Here is a 24,620-nt window from a genome sequence, read left to right as displayed (position 1 = left end):
GCAAAGTAACCAATAACAACAATGACAAGGGAACTGCATGGGAGAGAGAAACACCAATCCCAGGCTTTGGGTATCAGAGATGACTTCCTAGAAGAAATGTTACATACTATGAGCCACAGATATGATGGGGGTAATGGGCTGATAGACAAAGCTGAGACCCATAAGCATGAAAATATCTTTTTAGGAAAGACATACTTCAACAATGAATAATCATACCAAATTTTGTTCTTCTCTAATAATCTTTCAAAATGTCCTCTCCACTCATACATAACAATTAAGATAACATATGACTATGTATATGATATGTGTTTACATATAATTCATTGTGCAAGGAGGTAAAGAATTTGGAATTATGTAGGATGGTCAGCAAATATCTTCACTGAGCATCTAGATTAATCATATAGAAAAATTAATGTCTTTGTTTATGGTAATGCAGAAAGAAATGACAGATTTGTCTGAGAATATTAAATTTATGATTCCGGTAGGCCAGGGCGTGGATACAACCATGAGAAAATTCTCATTCGGAAATAAACATTTTTGATCTATCTCTGCAAAACCATATTGTACAAACTCTGAAAGTCTGCTTGTAAGTTAATTAATCAGTTCATAAATGGAAAAATGAGCTATGGAGGATGATTTATAGTTCTGAGAAATCATATTGGTTTTGGGCATCGTGAAAGATATAATGCTGGGAAAGAGACCTAAATGACAAGACAACACTACAGGTTTCTACATCCTAAGTTCATTTTCAGCTTGTTGCAGGGAAAAGCTTTGTGTTGCTGGTTTTCTTTGAGTCTTTAAGAGTATGAACCACACATAGCAGACCATGTGATCTAAGAAGACTGAATGTGTCATACCGTCAAGTTTTACATGAATAATTGCCTTCTGCTTGCAATTTAAGTTGTTTTATTCTGGTGGACAAAGCTTAGCAACGGACCCTTATTCTCTTCTAAAGGATGCTAAAGTTTTAGAATAATCATCCTAGCACCTATAGAGAGAAGACAACAGGATCCCTGTATGCATTTTGTTTGGCTGCTTTAATATTCAAACAATGTTTTAAAGAGAAGCTTAATTCTCTGGGATTGTGATTTGTAGACTGGTTTTCTTTATGTTTCAAAACCATTTATGGGTGAGTATATATGATAATTTACTTTCTGGGTCTGGGTTACCTCACTCAATATGAGTGTTTTCTAGCTCCACTCATTTGCCTGCAAATTTCAAGATGTCATTTTTTTCTCTGCTGTGTAGTACTCCATGGTGTAAATGTACCACATTTTCCTTATCCATTCCTGGATCTAGGAGCATTTAGGTTGTTTTCAGGTTCTGGATATGACAAATAATGCTGCTATGAACATAGTTGAGCACATGTCCTTGTGGTACTATTGAGCATCCTTTGTTTATATACCCCAAAGTGGTATTGTTGGGGTAATGGGGATCCTAAGAAAGACATACATGGATCTAATCTACATGGGAAGTAGTAAAAGACAAGATTTTCTAAGTAAATTGGGAGCATGGGGATCATGGGAGAGGGTTGAGGAGGAAAGGAGAGGCAGGGAGGGTAGCAGAGAAAAATGTATAGCTCAATAAAATGAATAAAAAAATGGAAAAAAGAGAAGTTTAATTAACAGATGTTTTGTTTAGTTACAATATAATCCTTGGCATGAACTGCCTTTCATTCTACCCATTTCTGACATTTATGTTAAAGTACAGACATTTTCTACAAGTGTTTGTTAAGTTGCTTTTACTCTTTTTTTTTTTTTTTTTTTTTTTTTTCGAGACAGGGTTTCCCTGTAGTTTCTAAAGTCTGTCCTGGAACTAGCTCTTATAGACCAGGCTGGCCTCGAACTCAGAGATCCGCCTGCCTCTGCCTCCCGAGTGCTGGGATTAAAGGCGTGCGCCACCACCGCCCCGCCTTGCTTTTATTCTTTAATGCTAAGATCAACACAGAAGTAGAGAAGTAGAAAGGTGAATGAAGTGCTGCATTGTAAATGTTAGAAGGCTGAGTATTTTTATGAACCTTTCTGAAAAAAAAAAGATTGAATAATCGAAAATCAATTACCTACTTTGCCAGGTGGCAGAAGGGAAATGCTCAAAAAAAAAAAAAATAAGTAAAACATTTTTTCAGAATGTGAGTTAGTATGGTTGTAACAACATTTTATAGTAAGAGTGGAAAGGCTTCAAACACCATGCTAAGGGCCTTGACATACCTGATATAATGGGGACTCAGAGATGTGATACCACAGAAGAACATTCTAACTTTCAGATTAAATGTCTTGGTCATAGTAGCATCAAGCAGTTGAAGGAATTTAAGTCAAAACTCAGAATTATGTTATTTTCATGGCACTAATACTTCCTACAATGCTACTAAAATCTCCATTCATTGCAATTTTGAACAACGCTCCTCTGATTTTTTTTTTTTTGAATCTCCTAGTAAATCTGACCATCACTATTTGTAGTGCCTCACTCCCTCGGTTTTTGTCTATGGTTATTCTTTCTCCTTATATTCAAACCAGCAAAATATCCAATTCCAATAAAAACACAGTGGAGTAAACAATATACCCTGCATTTTGACTTAGTTGTTTTTGCTTTGTTCCTTTCTAGATCAGCTACACATTCTTTCTTCTTCCAGTATATTGCGTTATTTGGCCTTTCCTGGGGGAAACGCATTGTGAACACATGCAAACTGAGACTGAGCAGTGGGCTGAGATAAAAGACCTTCGTTTAAATAGCATAGGCTGGATAAAAATCAACTTTAACTTCCCACAATTTATCTTGGATACCAAAGGATACATATTTTTTGGATTTTTTTTGGCTTAGATGAAAAAGTTCCATTCCCAAGATTATATAGCATCTATCTTTATGAGGTTTAAACATCACTACAGCTAAAACAGGAGCAAGACAAGCAGAAATAATAAAATATGGGTCAAATGAAAGGAAATTTACCTTATAGTTAGAACATAGCTCAATAATAGCTCATGTATTTATGTGTGAGACTTGGAAAAGTTAACAGAAAAGTCAAAATAGCTGTGGGAAAATAATTACCAATACAATATAAAATAAAAGAAAGAATAATCAATTAAGAGAACCTTTTAAAATCTATTGTAGAAAAAAATGTGTTAGGATAGAAAAATCATCACATTAGCACAAGGCATCCAAATACTATACTCTTCCAAAAAAATATGATTCCCTCCAAATAGTATATCTTTACACTTAGTCCCCAAATATCAGGTTCTCTGCAACAATTTTATATTCATCTTTTGAGTCATACATTTACTTAAGAACAGGAATAAATAGCTTCACTTCTAGGAGCTATACTCAAAGATAGTACCATCCCTTTATTTTTTAATTATTTATTTTTATTCTTTAAAAGAAAACAAACTATCTTTTTAAATTATACATATTAATCTAAGTTCCCACTCCCTCTCCTCCTCCCATTCCCTCCACATTCCCCTCCCAACTCACCCTCCTCCACTCCTCAGAGAGGGTAGGCATATTGTCTTGGGAGAAGGACCAAGGCCCTCCCTACTAAACATAGGCTTAGCAAGGTATCCATCCAAAGAGAATATGTTCCCAAAAAGCCAGTACAAGCAGTAGGAATAAATCCTGGTGCCACTGCCAGTGGCCCTTCAGTCTTCCCCAACCATGAAACTGCCAACCACACTGAGAGGGATAGGGACTAGTGTGGATCTATGCTTGTTCCTTCCCAGTTCAGCTGGAGTTGGTGAGCTCCCATTAGATCAGATAGACTGTTTTGGTGAGTGTACCCATCATGTTCTTGATCTCTTTGCTCATATTCTCATTCCTCCCACTCTTCATCTGGATTTTGGGAGCTCAGTCTAATGTTTCCATGCAGGTCTCGGCCTCTGTTTCTATCAATTGCTGGATCAAGGTTCTATGGTGATATTTAAGATATTTATCAGTCTGATTACAGGGCAAGGCAAAATCGGGCACCCTCTCCATCTATTGCATGGGGTCTTAGCTGGGTTCATCCTGTTGATTCCTGGTACCATCTCTTTCTTTGTGAATGAATTTACTTTCTTGCAGGAGTATCTACAATTAAACCCAACAATATTCTTAGATACATTACACTTATTTTTCCCAGTAAGTAAACATATTACTGTGAATGGACACTTAAACTTCTAAGTAGTCATGGCCTTCTAATCACTTGCTTCAGTAATTATAACATACACAGTTCAGAGCAATGGATGCTCTTACTCCGGAGGGCTTTATCAAGCAAGGCTATGATTAATTCTATGTTCTTTTCATTGTTGCTACTCTTGCTTGCCAACTCCATGCACATAAATGTAATTCTGGACATCTGTGATCTACACTGCTTATAAAAACTGGTGAAGCTTCCCACAGAGAAGTGCATCTTGGAACATAATAGTAGCATGTAGGATAAAATGCAAGTTTGTTGTAAGCAGGTAATATCTCCTTGGCTTAGCTTCCAAATACTCTTAAGTTAATAAGAAGGGTACATCTTCTGTCAGATGATGTGAATTACTACTTCCAAAAAAATGCTCTTTAATCTATTGCTTATTGGAGGTTATGTAACTACCCTTTATAACCCACATTTTATGTCTCAAATAATAAATATCTTTAATAATTGAGCATTTCACTTGAAGCTTACAGTCAAAAATATGAGTTTTCTCCTTCATACAAATTTTATATACAACAGTAAAAATGGATGTAGTTAGAATGTAGGCAACATACTAAAATTCATCTCTGAAATCTCTTGACCAGACCCTCACAGTTCAAATCACATTCAACACCACTATCTTTCATGCCTCTACTAGTATGACCATTAAGCAGCACTCAAAGCAACTACTGCTTTCTTAACCTTGCAAGGTCCAAATTCCTTCAGACAAAAGCATGGTCAGGCCTATCACAACAATACCCCAGTTCCTGGTACTAGCGTCTGCCTTAGTTAGAGTTTCTGTTGTTATGAAGAGACACAATGACCATGGCAACTTTTATGAGGGAAAACATTTAACTGGGGCTAGCTCACAGTTTCAGAGTCTTAGTCCAATATCTTTATGGCAGGGGATGGCAGCGTGCAGATTGACCCAGTACTGCAGAAGGATCTGCGAGTTCTACATCTGGATCTGTGGGCAGCAGCAGAAGTCGGTGACACTGAGCATAGTTTGATCATGTGAGACCTCAAAGTCCACCTTCAGAGTGATGCACTTCCTCCAGCAAGGTCACACTTCCTCCAACAAAGCCATTCTTCCTAATAGGACCACTCATTTTGGAACAGTCCTCTTTAGTCTTTAGGAAGAGCAACCTAGGCTCAGAGTGAGATTGCAGGAGCTGCAGCAAATGAAAAGAGGGCTCACAGACTCTCCCAGAGATGAGATCCCATTCCTGGGGCCTGAAGTTCCTTTTATAGTCTAAGGCCTCAATCACCAGGACAGGCAAACTCCCAAGGTCTAATTTCTAACTTGAAGATCGGCTGTCCTTTACCTGGAGATTCTGATTTGGTCACCTTTGATGACCCCAAAGTGGTTGAGCCATTGTTAAAACAAAAGGAATATATAATTGACATAGAGAACGACCAACTACGAGTGCAGAGCCAGCCTTTGGACCTGTCTGTGGTGACCAACATCTAGGTGTCCAGCCAGCCAGATAGTCACACACAATGAGCTAGTCAGTGGCTTGGAATTATGGTGAGTTAGAAGGAAATCCTGGACAAGTTGGACACCCAAAGAATGTTTTGATCTCAGACATGGAGATGTGGAGTTTGGAGTCTTCCCACCCAGGTGTTTGTTTTTTTTTTTTTGTGTGTGTGTGTGTGTGTTGCTTTCATCCAGTATTTCCACACCAAGCTCTTTCCCTATTTTTTGGAATGTTAATGCATCTCCTGTGCCTTTATACATTGGAAGTTTTGTGATCTGCTTTTTTCTTTTGACCTTACAGGGGATTACATAAAGAGATTGCATGAATCTCAAAACAGATCTTAAATTTTAGACTTTTAAATAAATCTGAGACTACTAAACTATGGTGAATTTGAAGTGGGACTGAATTCATTTTTGCACTGTGATATGACCGCAAGCCTATGGGTGCCAGAGAGTGGAATCAGAGAATGGAATGCAATGGCTTGAAGGAAAATGCCCCCCATAAGCGGTAGAAAAGGAATAGCACTATTAGAAGATGTGACTTTGTTATCCCTTCTCCTCGTAGTCTCTCTTCTACCCTGCCCTCCCATCTCTCACCTCATCAAACTTTTCCTTCCACATTTTCCCCCTTTACCTGTCTTATTTACTTTTCTATTGCTATGACAAAACACTATAGCCAAGGCAACTTAAAAACATTATTTCATTGTGTTTCATGACTTTAGATGGTTAGAGTACATGACCATCATGACTGGGAGCATGGCAGCAGACAGGCAGACTTGTTCCTGGAACTGAGAGTTTACATCGGATCCACAAGTTCAAAACAGAAAGTGCTCACTCAGAATGGCATGAAGTAGTTTTTTTTTCTTTTTTTTTATTGATACAATTTTTTTATTAAAAATTTCCATCTCCTCCCCTCCTCCTCCCCCTTCTCTCCCCTCCCTTCCACCCATAACCCCACTCCCTCCCTCTCCAAGCCAAAGAGCCATCAGGGTTCCCTTCACTATGTTAAGTCCAAGGTCCTCCCAACTCCCCCTAAGTCCAGGAAGGTGAGCAACCAAACTGACAAGGCTCACAGTGAGCCCGTCCGTGCTGTAGAGTTCAAGCTCATTGCCGTTGTCCTTGGTTTCTCAGTCCTCCTCCACCGTCAGCCACATTCAGAGAGTCCGGTTTGGTTGCCTGTTCCATCAGTCCCATTCCAACTGGACTTGGTGGTCTCCCGTTAGATCTGTCCCACCGTCTCAATGGGTGAACGCACCCCTCACGGTCCTGACTTCCTTGCTCATGATCTCCCTCCTTTTGCTCCTCATCAGGACCTTGGGAGCTCAGTCCGGTGCTCCTATGTGGGGCTCTGTCATTTTCTCCATCCAACGCCAGGTGAAAGTTCTATGGTGATATGCAAGATATTCATGAGTATGGCAATAGGATTTGGACATTTCTGGCATCCTCTCCTCAGCTGCCCAAGGAACTAGTTGGGGGAGTCTTCCTGGACACCTGGGAACCCCTCTAGAGTCAAGTCTCTGCCAACCCTAGAATGGCTCCCTTAATTAAGATATATAATTCCTTGTTCCCATATCCACCCTTCCTATATGTGAATTTTCCAAGTTAATTTTTTTCTTAATAGCTGAATAGTCTCCCATTGTGTAAATATTGCTTACCACATTTTCATTATACAGTCGTCAGTCTATGGACATCTAGGCTGTTTGTATTTCCTAGCTCTTGTGAACAGAGCATCAGTAAACATAGATGAGCAGGTATCTCCACAGTAGGACAAGCAGTCCTTTGGGTATATACTCAAGAGAGGTATAGCTGGATCATGTGGCAGTTACAGTTTTAGCTTTGTAAGGAATGTCCATGCTTGTTTCCAGTGGAAGCACCAGTTTATAGTTTTGCCAACAGTGAGTAAGTGTTTCCTCTTTCCCCATATTCACGCCAGCATTTGGCATCACCTGGGTCTTTTGTTTTATTATGTTTTTTTTAAAATCATAGTCATTGTGGCTATGCTTGAGTCATATGACACAGATAAATCACACTGTTACTCCACTAGAACCTTCATCATGTCTGGCTGGATTTCGTAGTGCTGGAACACTGGCAAAGAGAATTAATCATCAGTCTTATCCTATTGTGAACCTTGAAAGCTGTAATGACAACCAACCGGGCAAGACCTGTTACTGGTTTAACAGTGAAAAAGTGGCATGGGAGTAACCAACTACTTTTTTCCCAAGCATTGAAACCCATACTTGGGAACATTATTGAGGCCAACAACTTGTGTCTAGATTGGTCAAAGGCACAACAAGGGAACCTACCTAGTATACCTTTGCTAAATAGGTATGGTATTAAATCAACTCCTAATAATGGATTATACCCATAATCATAAATAATAGAAGGTAGCTTAGAGGTCATGCCTTTAATACATAGGAAGGGAAAGTGTGTGATGAAGCATGCAGGATGAATTAGGCAAAGCACAGGGACCAATAAGCTTGTACATACAGTACAGCAGCAGAAACGAGAGAGCCCCTGCCTCAGCATGGTAGAAGGAGAAAACCAACTCCCAAAACATCCTCTGATCTCTCCTCGACCATCACATACATGTATGCAAACACGCATGTGAGCATTCCATAGTTTCTCAATCTTTTCATCTTGACCATTCATGGGTCTCTGTGTCAATTGCCATAGTCTACAAAAAGACGCTTCTCTGATGAGAGTCAAGAGATGCACTTATAGATATAATAATGTCATTAGGAGTTGGTTTACTACTATACACACTTAGAAATATATTCTCTAGTCTGATAACTATTTAAGGGATTTATCTATACTTGCATAGCACACCATATTCATCCAGGAGGACTGCAAATCATTATCATACAGAGGAAAATGTCCACTCTTGGTTCCCAAGAACACTATACTCTTAGACTGGCCTTTGTTGCATGCCATATCACCCATGACGGGGAGCAAGCAATCACTAGAGCATGGAGGAATACCATTCCATACCATATAAGGAAAGACGCCATGTTAGGGTGTATCCCATAGATCCTGCACTTTTAGACAGATCAGCTTGACTGCATATCACATCATTGATCACATGGATCATGCAATCGTATTTCTCCATTACGTCTATGATTCTCTTGGTTCCTGTTTGAGTGCCAATGGTGTTATGTTACTTTTCCTGGGGAGGAATGACCAAATATTTAATTCACTGTAGAGAGGACATCAACAACAACTCAAAGAAATGACTTTACCCAATTCTATTTTAGATAACCAATAAGCTTATTGGAGCATGTTAAGCTTAAATACATTCACACTGCCAAAAGTCCAGCCCATAATGTTTGATAACTCACAATATCTGCACCCCGGGAGCTATTGCTCAATATGTGGGCAGCATTCCATTTTCTTTTCTTTTTTTTACAATCTCTCTCCATGATTTTCATAACCTCCTGGAAAGGTTCTTCACTTATTTTCCCTGTGACTAAGAGAAAAAGTTCGGCTTTCACACAAAGGGTGAGAATTGGACTAAACAGGAATTTCAGAAATTGGGAATTAGGGGTTGTCATTAGACCCAAGATATACCTGCATGCAGCTATCAAGAGTATAGCCTTTGGTCTCAGTTCTGTAGCTCTCTACTAATTCTAGTTTATAAAAATGTTTATCGGGCTGTAAATTTTTCATTGTCTTATTATATTTCTTTTTATATTTTACCAGTTAATCCGGTGCTCAGAACAAGTTATGAACCCTCATGTATGTTTCATATTAGGAAATTATTTAACAAAACTGTATAGGGAAAGGTGATCTGGTAGAGAGGATTATTTTGGTGTGTTAGTGTGTTAGGATAAGGATTTTTTTTTTTTTTTTGGTTTTTCGAGACAGGGTTTCTTTGCAGCGTTAGAGCCTGTCCTGGAGCTAGCTCTTGTAGACCAGGCTGGTCTCGAACTCACAGAGATCCGCCTGCCTCTGCCTCCCGAGTGCTGGGATTAAAGGTGTGCACCACCACCGCCCGGCTAGGATAAGGAATTTGTAAGCACAAGCAAAAACCTCTTTCATTTGATATTGAATTGTTTGAAAGCAATCAGTATCTGGTTTATGCAAGAATCTCAGATTCTAATTTTATACTAAAAACATCCACATGACTGACTCTGGTTCCCTCACCTTACGGAGGTACACAACTGGGAGACTTTTCTTGCTTGACATGCCTTGCTTTCTGTACTGAACACTTTTTAGACAGTTCATTAGCTACACAGTAGTTCTTTATGATGAAAAATAAGGAAGACAGGGGAGGAAGGCAAGGCAATAGCATTATTCAACACGAGGTTCCAATTGTAATGTAAAGTATGTACTGGTAAAACAATGCTACTCTTTGAGTATTATGGAGAAGACCTGAATTTTATTGTTTTTTACTTGTACAGTAGTCCATTTCCTTTGTAGACTTTGGAAGGGTCAAGTTTAAGACTGACACTATGAAAAAAGCAATCACAAGTTTTACTTGGCAGAAAAAAGTCTAACTTAATAAAGAGACATTTAAGTATCAGTTTTTTAAGAAAATTAATTCAAAGGGCAACAGATTATTGCTTATACTAAGCTTCTAGAAAAAAAATCCTTTTCAATTTTTTCCTTTCCTTTCCTTTCCTTTTTTCTTTGTTGTTGCCACAGTGTCTTTTTACATAGCCTTGACTGTCCTGGAACTTATTATGTAGATCTGGCAAGCCTTGAACTCACAGAGATTTTCCTGCTTCTGCCTTCTGAGTACTAGGATTAAAAGTCCTTGTCCTTTAATGTCCAGTTTCTTTACTACTTTCTTCAAAGCAATACAATTTGTTCTTGATGTAAAAAAGACTGAAGGACATATCTTGGAAAGAATCATGGATTCTGAAGGTTTCTCATGAAGAAGAGTAATACTGTCTCAATATGAGTAAGGGCATCATCTGGTAAATTAACATTTGAGAAGCAAGCATTTACTGATGCATATCATTACAGGAAAATATGAAGAAAATGTCATAAAGTTTTGACATTTTAACTATGCTTCTTGAATCTAAAAGCTGCTGTGGATGGATCAAGTCAAGCAGACTTTAGCAAAAGTTAAAGCATATGATGATCACAATTGTATGCCTGCTGATTGTCGGTTGGAACTAGTTGATATTGCCCGAGGCTTACAATAAGTCTTTATAATAAGCATTAGTACAAAGTTTTAATACATTAGAAAACTCTTTATTGCCCGAAGGCATCACAGGTTAAGTATAATAAGTTCTGTAATAATAAGCAGTGTCCAAAAAGTGGATAGGAATAATCCCGAGGGCACTTACTAAACTGAGACTTAGCTCTGATGTCCTATGGGAAGGCTGTTCTCGCCTCTATAAAACTGTGGCAATAATCATTGCCAGAGACTCTTTATAGCCTGTAAAATAATCCAGTGCAGAGGGCTTTCCAGGTCTGAAGTTCATCAATGATTATGTAAGACAAGTTTGATGTTACCATGTATTTCCTATAACTGACTAAACCTGGCTTATCACTTTTAGAAATTATTTTAAAATAATCAACCATTGTGCTAGATCAAGAATCAGAGTTTTGTTCATCGTATTTCCTAATAATAAAAATAACTCTGAGCATAATTACTTGTGTGAGAAATTTAATAGTTAATGATTACCAGCTAAGTTGTTATTTCTCACAAGTATTGATATTTTCCCACTGAAATCATTAGGGTCCAAGAGTCTCTAAATTATAACAATGAACTAATTATAACAATGAACTAATTATAATATGAACTAATGAATGTGGTATGCGATAATACTGAGGCAATTTTATTTTACTTTGGCCGAAACTTCCTTCACAGATATGTTATCTAATGCAACATTCCATAACCTGAACAGTATGGACACTTCCTGTTAATTTGAATAGGAACTTGGAGGATGGATTAAACATAAAATTATGCACTCTTCTTTGAAGGGAAGTAGCAAATGCCATTCATTTTACCCAACCATCCTGTTAGTAGTGTTAAGTGTCAGTGGCTAGAGTATTTTAAAATGAAGTGGGTGAGGTTTACTTTTATGATTTCCTTTATTGCTTTAAAGTACACAAACATAATTCAACTCTGATTTATACAAAGGCATACTAAACTTAAATTTTGGAATGTCCTTTCAGTGCTGGCCTGTGACAAATGTGACAAAAAACAGCCAGATCACAGATACAAAATTCATGGATATAGCTACACGTAATATGGCATTTTTAACATCTGTCAAGTTTGACACACATTTTAGAGTATTAGCTCTTATATAATTTTATTGAGCACATGGATGTGACACAAATTATAGAAAAGATATAAACCACAATTATTTATTAAATTTCTAAAGTTAATTTTTACCAAGAATTTATGTACACTTTATTAGGACAATTGCTTGTGCCTGGAGCATGATTTTTTGATAAAAAAGCTTTTGAATAAAGTGCTTATATTCTCTATTGAGTATCTGTTATGTTTGATACTTGTTTGTAATTTTTTCTAGTGCAATTTACATAAGTATATGAATGAATGCACAGCATATTAATTTCCTTAGGTCAAGTAGAAAGATTTGTCACTCACAAAGAAGAAAAGAGCATTATCGCCTTTGAAATAGGTATTTGAAAACTCCATTAGAACAAAGCTTTGGACTTAGGACATTTGGACACTATGGTTGTTTAATAGACTACTAATAAGAACAATGAATAATCGATTTTTCTTATATCATTACATAAATTTTCTTTCATTTTTTTGAGGGCAAAGTCCCAAACCTGACTCTCAAGTTGGAGAAAGAAAATAGCATTAATTGCATCCTGTTTTCATCTCTGAACATTTAAATACCAAACTTCTCAGCATTTGCGGATCTGGAATTTATGTTCGACCTGATTTTCGCTTTTCAGAAAGTTAGACCACATTCAGTTCTGTTTAGTTCATTTACATAGAGACATATACGCACACATGTATGGCATCATGTGTGTGCTGTAGAAGGGATGACCTAACAGGTTCCCAATTATAGCAAACCTTTCCTAGATTTTCTGAAGCCAGCAGCCTGCCATTGACACTTAAAGGGCTTGGCCTCCCGTGTCTGGGGCTCCAGAGGACACCGCTCCTTGGGAAATGTTGCTTCCTGACCTGGAAGCCAACTTGGCAGCCACACGGCTAGCAAACACTGCCAGTCAGAATAAGGAAGCCGGACCCAAGCAGGCAAAACTTTAAAAGGCCCTTTCATGAGAAGCCCCAGTTGGCTTTTTCCAGGAGGCCCGCACTTTGCTGCGCGCGCTCTCCCCGTGTGCGCAGGCATGCGCTCAGACCCACCGCTCTCCCTTCAGAGCGACTCTCAGGGTCGATGACAGGAAGTGAAGGGGGCGTCAGCCCGGCGCCCCTCAGGTCTCTCTCCTCTTCAGCGCCTGAAGGGGCTGAAAAAAAAAAAAAAAAGGCGGGCAGACAAGGCGCAGCCGGGCGCAGGCGCGCGTCGAGGGGAGCCCCGGCGGCAGGTGCAGCCCAGCAGCTTCTCAAGTCGCCGCCGTCGAGGCGCGTGCGCAGCGGGGTCCCGGTCGCGGCAGGCGCGAGGCCAGGAGGCTTGAGTGGCAGCCGCGGGGGCGCGCAGGCGGGGGCGCGCGCACGGGCCCGAGCGCGCTCCGTGCTCACTTAGCGGCGCGCCGGCCTGGTGGGGGAGGAGGGGGGGGGGGAGAGAAGGGGGAGGGAAGGCGGGGCGCGCGGGGCTGGCGGAGGAGCAGGCGCGGAGGGCACGGTGGAGCATCGCCTGGCCCAGAGCGGCCGTCTTAAGCCGGCGGGCGCGCTGCAGCCTCCCCTCCTCAGGGCCAGAGACGGAAGGCGACCGTCCCGCGGCGGCACAGGCGCTCTCCAACTCCCGCGCCACAGCGAAAGGAACGCGGTAAGCGGCGGCGGGGACGCGGGGACGGAGGGTTTGGGATCGCGGAGTTGGTCGCTGTTCCCCTCCGAGGTGAGTGAGTGACGCCCCCCATTGCCTGAGGCGGCCGGCGCGGGGGGCTGTGGAGAGCGCGGTCTTGGCACCCCTGAGCTGTCCCCGCGGCGGCCGGAGCGGGCGAAGGGGGCGCCTGTGCAGACGCCAAGACCTTGCGCTTGACCGGGACGGGATGGTCGCCTGCAGTCACCGCCCGGGACTCTCTGGCCCGCCGGGTCCCCTTTGAAGGTGCGCGACGGGGTGTATTGGGGAAGGGGCGCTCCCCGGCTGGCTGCGCGCACACGCGCGGGACCTTTCGGTGACCGCAGCGGTGGGCAGACACCGCACGGTCGCGCGTGGCCCCCGGAAAGGCGGACAGGGGTGCAGGGCCGGATCAGAAGGTGAGAGAACCGCGGGAGGGTGAGAGGGAGGGCGAGCGGGCGAGCATGGAGGGGTCGCCTGCTGTTGAGGCGCAGCGAGGCCCCGGATGGGTGCTGCGGGGTGGCGGGAGGAGAGCGCATCGCCAAGCGCTCGCGGATGCAGTGCGTCCGGGCAAAAGGACGCCCGGAGGTGCCTCGAGGCAGGACCTGATCTGTGGGCTTGAAGGGTTATAAAGTTGGGGACTGAGAACTTGTCTCTCTGCCACACTTAGGGGCAGGATCTCGCTGCTGTGCCAGTGCTGGTACTACCGTCCTCAGCATCTTTTAGAGTTCTGAAGGACGTGAGGGGACAGAGCCCGAAAAGTGCTCCCAGGTCAGAAAATGGACGGCCGTGGAAACTCCGAGTTGGGGGAGGCATTATCTCAAGGGAAGAAAGGGGTGACTTTCTTCATCCTCACCATATCTGGAAAGCCACGACCATCGTGATACAGTGCCAGGACTAGTTGCCGGCTTCTGTTTCACATGATTGCCCCTCTGAAAAGGTTCAAAGAAAAGCACTAAGGTTTTTGGTCATCTTAGGCTGTCATTTTGCACAACTTTTTTTTTTTTCTTCCAAAATTAATGACAGGAATGTGTGGCAGTTCGGCTGGGTGCCAAATATGCCGTTACTTCCAGCTATAATCCCACGTTCCCCCAAACAAATATCCTCTTGGATGTAGGCTTCCTTAACCCGTGTGCCAAGGCCCCCTCCCCCCCCAAAAAACCACCAACTGTTTGTTTTAAAAAGCCTAGAAAGTTTTCCTTAATCATTCTAATAGAATTACAAGTTACACATTGTCCTAGCTTTTTTTTAATTAACTGAAAAAAAATCATACACTTAAGTATATGATAAGGAAGAACAGAACTTTGTGTTAATCACATTAACTGTGAGTCTGCTGTTTAACTTTTCCAGAAGAAACTGTCTCTTGGTAGCTTGAGGCCTTGCTCAGACCATGTCTGTTGAGCAGCTCTTACCTCTTGTAGATAGTGTTAGAGAGAAGGACCAGTAAGGTTAAGCGCATTGTCTAATCTACAGCTAAAGGAGCACTTTTAAACTAGGAGGCAGCAGTGTCGACATTTAGAACAACAGCTCAGCTTTATTTAGAGCATCTGAACCATACTACTGAGCCATACTACTGCCCATACTTCTGCTTTTCCCTACCATGGAGATCTGAGCTCTTTGAGTCTAAACTCCACTTTTGTGTCTACACTGATACTTAGAAGACCTGTTATAGTAAACAGATCTAGTACATACCTTTCATGAAAGGATTTTGTGAGATCTGTTTTTTGAAGAGTTGTTTGATAGTTAATGTTTCTGTTAATTTAAACGGGGATATTTCAAGTTCCCCCCCTGTGAGCAGTCCTAAGTTGAGTTATCATTTAAATATTGCTGTAAAACTTACCCTCTATTCTCAGACTCTGTTTCAAAATAATTTATGGATCTGTATCTCAAACAATCCAGATTCCTTGATTGATTAATTCTCAATTTCCAGATAATACCTGAAAATTGCCAAGGCACACAAATAATGTCTACTTTTGCCTGTTTATACAGTATGAATTGTACTGACAACACATTATACTGGTTGGTGCTGATATTCATAGATATTTTCTGGGTAGTTCACCTATATTAATCAAAATAGATAGCCATTAAAATAAACAGTTTGTAAACCTTCAGATGTTATTGGCTATGCTATTAATTTTATTTTATTTTATTCTGTGATATCTGGGTTATTAGTATGAACCTATCAAGGATTCAACAGTGCCATTTGTTGCAGGGTAGAGTACTATTTTTGTTTACAGTTCCTGGTCTCTCTGCCTGCTGGGTTGAAGTGTTAGAATGGAGACAGAGGTACCATTCTTCTTTATATGCTTTGTCTGGGTCCCCTTTCTGTTATCAGCTATCACTTTCTGTCAGGATGGGAGCAGGTCCTGATGCTGTATTATCTGTTGTCTTTTTTTTTTTTTTTGTCCATTGCTAAGTATAAAACATGTAGATTCGGTGACAGATAATTTTTGTTCATGTGCTTTTTGCTGTGTTATGGGCTGAATGGTTGAGATTCTCAGAAAAGTGACTTGTATGTGCGAGATTTTAATGTGTTTATATGCAGAAAATTTTGTATGAGAGAGCCTTAGAAGTGTCTTCACCTTAGACAATTTGACTTATTTTTTTTTAAAGTCGAAACAGCCCCTTTAAAAATGTTTACTTTTTTATGAGGAATTGGGTTATTTTTCTTTTGGAGTATGTTTTATGTACCTTTTTCTGCCAGTGAAACTCATTAACCTGGTATAGTGTTAATAGTCCCCTATCCTGGAAGCTAAGTAAAAGTGTAATTTGATAATCCTGCTAACCATACTGGATGCTTGTTCAATTATTTAAATGTTACTTTGCATATCTGCCTAAGGAGGAGCTACATAATCAAATCAGTTTTAAAAAAGTCTTTTAGTTTTGAAAACTGTGTTAGTCATATGTTCTTAGTGTGATGCATTTCATGACATATATTATTTCCTCTAACCAGTATTTATTAAGAGCATACCAGTTGCCAGTCTCTGTGTGCTGAGATTATGCAAACAATTCTACCTGAGGTAGTTTCTGTGTCTAAGAGGGAAATCTAGTGCTGTGTGATTTAGAGCTGTAGGAACTTTTGTCTTTTTAAATTATGAGGAAGCACAGGGTCTTGACATTTGAACAACTGCTAGATTTGATACACTAGAGCATGTTTTGCACATATGAGATAAAATATGAAACTAATATTAGACATCTAGAAGAGTGCTGTCCTGTAAGTGCTGTGTAGGACTGTGGTCAGAGTCCTGAGGAGGGATTTGTGAATGGCTAGTTCCCAACTCAAGAAGACTTTAAAGGATTCCTGGAAGGTGACATACAATCAAGGTTAGCAGAAATAAGATCCTCCTGGATACTTGTTTGCCATCCTGAGGGGTGTGGGTCTCTCTCTAGGCAGAGTTGCTTTTAAAGGAGGTGCGACATGGCGAGAGTTCAGCTTTCACTGCAGTCTGGAAGGATGATCTCAGAAATCTGAGATGGGAGCAACTTTGATGTGTTGGGATGACCTTGATAACTAATATATAACTGTTACTTGAGTGAAGAAGAGGGAGAACCAAGGTACTTAAGAGGGAAAGTCTATGAGAGCAGGTGATGGGTGTGCTGGTGGAATACAGAAATTCGGGAGAGGAGATTGAGATTTGAGAAGTCAAGGTGTCAGGTTCAGCTTGGGACAGTCAGGGTCAGAAGTGAGGTAGAACGTTCGTTAGAGATTATACTCAGGGAGTCATTTCACAACGGCTTGTGAAAAGAGGGTCTAGCTTATATAGTAAATAGGTAGATTCATGGATGGACGCACGGATGACAGATGTAGCCTGTCGCATAATTGTAAACACTGAAAGTTGAGGAGCTTGCCAGGAAAGGTACTGAGAGTTGGTAGGAAAATAGGGAGATCTGAAAATTTGATGAGACAGTGGAAAGCAAGGGAGTGTGGTAGAATGAGGGGAAAGGAGAGAACTTCAAGAAGTGAGCCATCAGGAGATGAAAAGAGTAGTAGACAGTCCTCAACTACCTCCACTCGGTAAGTTCTGTGTCCTGGGGCCGACAGTTCATTTTCTACCCTTCATCTGCAAGACAGGGAACAAAACACGTGTTTTACAGGCTTCTGTGAGATCAAAGATGATAGCTAGTCTTAAGCCCAGTGTCTAGAAGGTTACAGTTTGTTGCTAACAATCAGGAGATCTTTTAATGAAAACAGACCTTGGATTTGTGATCAGAAGACTCATAGTGAGTTTTAGTTTCCTAAAGTGCAAGCTGGCAGGACTGGGAGGCTATTTCAAAGCCATTAATGAGGTGATCCAATATTGTTTTGCCCAAGAAGGCAGTGGATTAGCAGACACTGAAAAACGTGAAGGAAGCAGAGAAGCCAGCTCATCCAAGTCCTAGAAGAGAGGGTAGGGGTTGTCTTCAGAGTTCTGGGGGGATGCTGAGCTCCCAAAACAGCCTCTGTTCCAGCTGAACTGTGTTTAAACACCAAGTGTCCCTCACGTTTATATTTTTGGTATTCTAAATATGCCCTGGTTGATCTCACAAGGTAGTGACTGTTCATTTTAATAGAGCCTGAAACAGAAAAGAGACTTTCCCCCAGCACACCTTGTAGGCAGTACAAATTAAACGTGGCTTTGTGCCTAACTTTGTGGCTGGGTTGGTGTCCCAGTCCCTCCCCTGGAAGTCTTGCCTGGTTACAGGAGATGGCTGGTTAAGGCTCAGTATCCCTTGTTAAGAATCTTAGCTAAGGTCTCCCTCATAGATTCTTGGGAGTTTCCATTGCTGTAGGTTTCTAGCTTATCCCAGAGATGCCCTCACCTTCCAGTTTTCTCTCCCTCCATCCTTCCTGCACCTGATCCCTCCTGTTTCCATTCCCCACCTTTTCGTCCAGCTCCTACCCCCTTCCATTAGCAATGTCCATTCTATTTCCCCTTCACAGTGAGATTCATGCATCCCTGCATTGAGCTCTGTTTATTATTTAGCTTCTCTGGGACTGTGGGTTGTAACATGGTTCTCTGTTAAATCCACTTATGAGTGAGTGCATACTGATGGAAACAGATGCAGAGACCTACAACTAAACGTTAGGCAGATATTGGGAAATCCTGGGGAAGAGAGGGAGAAAGGATTGTAGGACCCACAGAACCAACTAACATGGGTTGATAGGAGCTCACAGAGACTGAGCAGACAACTGGGGAGCCTGCATGGGGACTAACCAGTGCCCTCTGCATATATGGTACAGTAGTGTAGCTTGGTCTTCTTGTGTTACTCCTAACAGAGGGAAGAGGGCCTCTTTCAGAGTGTGTTGCCTCTTTTGGGACCCATTTTTCCTACTGGATTGCCTCATGCAGCCTTAATTGAAGAGGAAGTGCTTAGTCTCACTGCAACTTGATGTATCAAGGCTGGCTGATATCCAGGGGAGGCCTTCCTGTATCTGAGACAGTGGGGGAGGAGTGAATGGAGTGGGGAGGAGGGAGGAAGTGGAAAGAGGAGAGGGAGGGGAGACTTTGTTGGGATGTAAAATGAAAAACAAAACTAGCAAACTTAACAAATTATAAGGTTGAATCAAATGTTTCAGAAGACATTTCACAGTTATCCAGGGCCTTAAACTCAACATTGTGAACAAGTAATGATTGACCCGTGGAGAAATGGAAGGATGATCGTGGGGTTTGCTTTCTTTTCCTGTCTCCCCTGAAGTTTATTATAGTAATGTATAAATATCCTTACGTTCTATCTTAGCCTTTTTTTTCCTACTTGGATGAAATGATGATATTTTATATCCATGATAAACACTTAAAATTAAATTGGCACCATGCATGCCTACATATCTTGCTTTGTAACTGGTGAACATTTTGAGAGTAAAATGTTTACATGTATGAATTTTCTTGGCAATCAGCTTTACCTGAATGCTGTGCATGTTGTTTACATATTAATTGAAAGGTATATTAGTGATTATTTGATTATATATAATTATGTTTAGCTCAGATTAGTAAGTCTATTAGTCCATCCTATCTATGATTAATTCACACTTTTTTGTATAGCACCCTCATTACTACATAGCTTTAGGACACATGAGAATTTACTCATAAAATGAAATTTAAAGTTTAACAATTTAAAAGTGAAACGCAATTCATTATGCTGGTGGCTTTGAGAGACTGTAGCACTACTTTCTGTTATCAGTATCTCTCTTTGGCAGAGTTTACTTCCTGTGATTTTTTTCCAGTCTGTTTACCTTATAGGTCCTTGCAAAGGGTAGAGAACTGTGTGATTTCAGCTTAAGTTTTTTGTTCTATTCCACATTGTGTGTGCAAAAATCCAGTTTGTCTCACAAGACATTTACTACCTTTCTCAATACTCCTTTAGAAAGACTACAAGGTCAAGTTGAAATTTGATTAGAGACGATTGTTGCATGTAGGTAGGCATTAAGCATTGTTTAATAGCCAGAACAAAAATGCTACTTTTGAATTGGTGAGCTGTAGGGTATATAGGCCAGCCTGGGTTTCAGGTTCAAAAATCAGCTGCTGGCTTCAGGCTGAAAAGTTGCCTAAATTTTAAAGTATGTTATTAAATGGGAAGACTGTAGGGACATTTTGGAGATCTTCATTATGGCCTTAGATTATTTATGTGAATTTTTAATGTTTGAAATATTTTCAATTTCTAAGTCATCTTTTATCTATTACATGAAGTATACCTTGTTTTAATGAGAAGAAATTATGGTACTAACATTTTTTCAAGTGAGAAAAATGCAAGAATTGGAAAAGTAAAATTACTTACACAAATTTGCTATTATATCTGTATGATTTTCTTTATATTGCATAAATTGAATCATATGGATTATAAAACTTCAAAATACCTGAAGGAAATGGGGCTGACATTTCAAATTTGTAAAAATACTTTTAAGGGCTAGGGAGATAGTTTAACAGGGTAAGACTTTCTTCCACAAGCCTCAGCATATGAGTTTGAATCCTTCAAATGAGCCTACAGCCCGACATGGGAGTGCACCTGTGATCCCAGCATTCCTATGGAAAGATGGGAAGTAGACAGCCAGAGATGGGGGTGATTTTGTAATCCCAGCGTTCCTATGTGGAGGTAGGAAGTAAACAGCCAGACATGAGAGTGCACCTGTGATCCCAGTGTTCCTATGGGGAGATAGGAAGTAGACAGCCAGACATGGAAGTGCATCTGTGATTCCAGCATTCCTATGGGGAGATAGACAGACATGGAAGTGTATCTGTGCTCCCAGCATTCCTATGGGGAGATAGACAGACATGGAAGTGTATCTGTGATCCCAGCGTTCCTATGGGGAGATAAGAAGTAGAGAAAAGTGAAACCCTGGACACTCATAGTCTATTAAGTCTGGTGTGCACAGTTACAAAATCAACAAGAGACTTTGTCTCAATCAAGGTGGGAGGTGAGGGTTGAAACTCCAGTTTGTTCTCCGCTCTACACACGTGCCTAAATTACCAGAACACAGGTACACATACCCTACACTACATGTGTGCATAACACAGAGTTTTAAAATTATATAATTGATATTTTGCTATATTAATTATACACTTTATTGTATCATGTAGGTATTTTTTTCAGTCAAAGAGCCTGTAGCTAATGTTTTAAAAGCATCTCATATTTTTAAATAAACTAAAGGACTTTGTTATTCAAAGCAACATCAAAGAACATCCATGGGAAGAATACTCTTTTGAGTAACCTGTTTTGCAAATTCAAAGTCTTTAATCCTCTTAAGCACACACACACACACACACACACACACACACACACAGCAAAAACATTTGGGCACACCTCTATAATTGAATGTAATTCAACCATAAGATATTTTTAAGTCTTTTCGTATAGCACAACTGATCTCAGATTTATAATCTTCTAGTCTCAGCTTCCAGAATACTGTGTGTTCCCACACCTATCTCCTTTATAAATCTTAAACACCATTTCAAATAGGCATACTATTATTCTGCACCATTGCCATAGCAATATTGATCACGTAGAAAAGTATACCAAGAGAATTTTTATATATATTTTTGACAGTGAAATAAATGTGCATGTGCTGTTGTCTTTGTATTCTGAAAGATCTACTCTACACTGGAGGTACTGTACAACTTTACCTATGAAAAACGGTCTGTGTGCTTTTCATAGCTTTATCCATTGTCCAGTTGGTCTTTCTACTGAGTAGGTTTACAGCAAACTAGTCAAACAGGTTTGCCTGTTTATTTGACAGAGCTCAGGAAGCAGGGAAAGGTATGGATAAAGGCAAGGCTGAAGCTGTTTTAAGGAAATTAATGCTAATCACTAATTCTGTTTTCTCCTGACTTTGAAAATATGTTGAAGATATTTATAAGAATGTGTCTTAATAGAAACATGATTAGGGTAAGGGAATCTAGAAGGGGAAATAAGAAGCATTGAATAAGAACAAAATGAGGACAATGGAGAAAGAGAAAACTTTACTGGAACAACAAGACAACATTCAAAGAAAAGCAGTCATGCTTCAGTGTTAGACTCTGTGTTATGCTTTCTGTGAGCTGGCTGTGTCACACCAAGAAACCAGAGTATTGATCTGAGGTTGACTATAATTAAAGCAAAGGCTTGCCTGCGGTATTGGCATCCTACATGGGACCTGTCATCCCAGAGCTGAGCTATAGTAAGGGTATTTATGGGTAGGATGTAGTTACTTTCTCTGACTCTGACCTTATCTTAGAAATAATAGTTATTTTTTAGAAAATAATAAAATATTCATACAGATTTTATTTTATTTTTGAGACATGGTTTCATGTAGCTCAGGTTAGCCCAAACTTACTGTGTAGCAGAGGATGACCTTGAACTGCTTGACTCCAGTTGACTCCAGTCTCCATTTCCCAGAGAGCTAGGATTTTTTTATGTATAACCCTACCAAACTAGGTTTTCTTTCTTTCTTTCTTTCTTTCTTTCTTTCTTTCTTTCTTTCTTTCTTTCTTTCTTTCTCTCTCTCTCTCTCTCTCTCTCTCTCTCTCTCCTTCCTTCCTTCCTTCCTTCCTTCCTTCCTTCCTTTCTTTCTCCCTTTCTTCCTTTCGCCTTTCTGTAGTTTATTAAACTCTTACATGTGTGTTCTATCATTGTAATCTTGATCTCCCTCAGATCTCTGACTAGAAAGTAGAATTTTACTATAAACATGATATGAGGGCTCTGAGATTTTTAAATCACTTCTTGAGATGACCAACGCAGACCCTAGAATTTCAAAGTCAGGACTTCAATGTTTTACTGAGAGCCATGTGCTGCAGGTACACCAAACACCTCATTTTCTGCAATCCTTCCATATTCCTGTGGAAATTACACAATAAGATGGTTTTTTGGGCCACACTATCGTGTTTATCCCTTTCTCTCTTGCTCAAATCTTCCACCCCTACTCTGTAGTCAGTGTTCTTCCTCTGCCATTTTGGTTATTTCTCTTTGCCTTTTCTGGGCATTGTTCAGAACTTTAAAAGACAATTCTCAAACCTTCACTTTTTTTCTTTATTCCTTTGGTGAAGGTTATTTGTGTTGATAGACTAGATTTCAATTTATAGATAAATGGTCTGTAATTCCAGCTATGACATGTTTAATATATTCTCTCGAAAGCTTAAGAGCTCAAACTCGGACACTAACTGTTCTTCCAGAAGACCTGAGTTCAATTCCCAGCACCCACATGGCAGCTTATAGCTGTCTTTAGTTCTGATTTCAGGGGATCCAGCACCGTCTTACAGACATTCATGTAGGCAAAACACCAATGCACATGAAATTAAATTTTTTTAAAAAAAGATTTCAAACTCATCTTGCAAACTATGTCTGGCACTGTTGTCTGCATCAGCCAAGTGACAGACTTTGGGTTTACCCCTGAGCTTATCTTTCTTTCGTCTCTATTATTTTGTTCGGCCCACTCATCTATTCCTATCTTCTTAATAAAGCCCTCCCTTCACATTGCTTGAAGCTTTCCTGCGCTTTGTGTAGTCTTTTTACGTCTCAGCCCTAACATACTATCGCCTCTCACCTTTGACTTGGATCCCTTTCATCAGTGCTTACTCACTGCATACCCTTCACTTTCTTTAGGGCCCATTTAACTGTGCCCCTTTTCACCTGGAAACACCAAGGCTTTCGCCAACCTTCAAGCCTACAGGTTGTCTAGCTGTACTCTCAATACCCACCCTTCCTAGTCTTACACCCAATAAGGCAACACCATCTATCCCTTGAAGCATTTGCTTTAGGCCATTTCAGTTCTAAAGTGCCCTAGCTTTTCATGGGGAGGTTGGTAACAAGGAGATAAATGAAGTAAAGAGAATGGAGGATAAAGAGAAGAAGAGAGACAAAGAGAGAGATTTGTGGGCTATTACCCAAAACTTCATATTTGTTCCCGATGACCATTCTACTACGGAGATACCTCCCCAGTCTTCACTCTCTCATTTCAGATATTCACCTAACTAGCTTTTGACCTTCAAGTAGCACTTCAGATTGTTGCATCCTTGCATCTTTAAACTTTTCTTTGGCTTTACCCTTTGCATATGTTGATGAAAGTTTCTCATTTACTTCTGCCCACCTTCTCCTTCTAAGGTGAGCACAGGTCCATATACCACCTCGGATAAACAGTTCTCACCAAAGATAGGATGTTCAAACGTCATTAAATGTTATTTTTTAGCTCCCCACAAAGTAGTGTAGGTAGAGAATTTTCTTAGTTTTCTATACATATGTTGATAATTTTGCTGTTCTCTTCTAAGCTGGATCATTCAAACATGAAATGTTTCTTTCTTTGAATTTTGGGACTGTCTATGTAGAAACCATAAGGGTTATGGAGACTTCTGTCCCACATAGTCAGCGGCAGTGGAAAGGTCTGATCTGTAGAAAAGTCATGTAACAGAACTCTTGAAAGATCATGTTCATATAGGGGTATTTTTTTCTAATTCACCTTGGGCTTCTGATAGATAAAAGTGAATTCCCAAGTAATTCTGGTTGAGACTAATAACAAGAAATAGCCATAGCAGTAATTAAGTGTACTTAGTTTTTGTTTCAGATTTATATTTAATAGCAATCATGCCCAATGTCATTAAATAGTAGTTAGGTGTGGACTACATATAGTAGAAAGAAGCCTTCAAAAGCCTTTTAATTCCCTCACCTGGATGTTTTA

At 40.3% G+C, this 24,620-nt stretch overlaps 1 protein-coding gene across 3 annotated transcripts in view; it reads left to right on the top strand.

Annotated features, from left to right (window-relative positions):
* Positions 1 to 13,327: 13,327 nt before the first annotated feature.
* Ugt8 (UDP glycosyltransferase 8) overlaps positions 13,328 to 24,620 on the top strand; it is a 70,153-nt gene continuing 58,860 nt past the window's right edge. Inside the window, exon 1 of one of the 3 annotated variants that reach the window (XM_038311696.1) lies at positions 13,328 to 13,489. The gene's annotated coding sequence lies outside the window, so the exon portion shown is untranslated. The other 2 variants (XM_038311698.1, XM_038311697.1) reach the window with 2 other exon arrangements.

Source organism: Arvicola amphibius, chromosome 14 (assembly GCF_903992535.2).
Source record: "Arvicola amphibius chromosome 14, mArvAmp1.2, whole genome shotgun sequence".
NCBI classification, from domain to species: domain Eukaryota; kingdom Metazoa; phylum Chordata; class Mammalia; order Rodentia; family Cricetidae; genus Arvicola; species Arvicola amphibius.
Note: the sequence above shows the minus strand (reverse complement) of the source record. Positions and strands in the feature narration are given on the sequence as shown.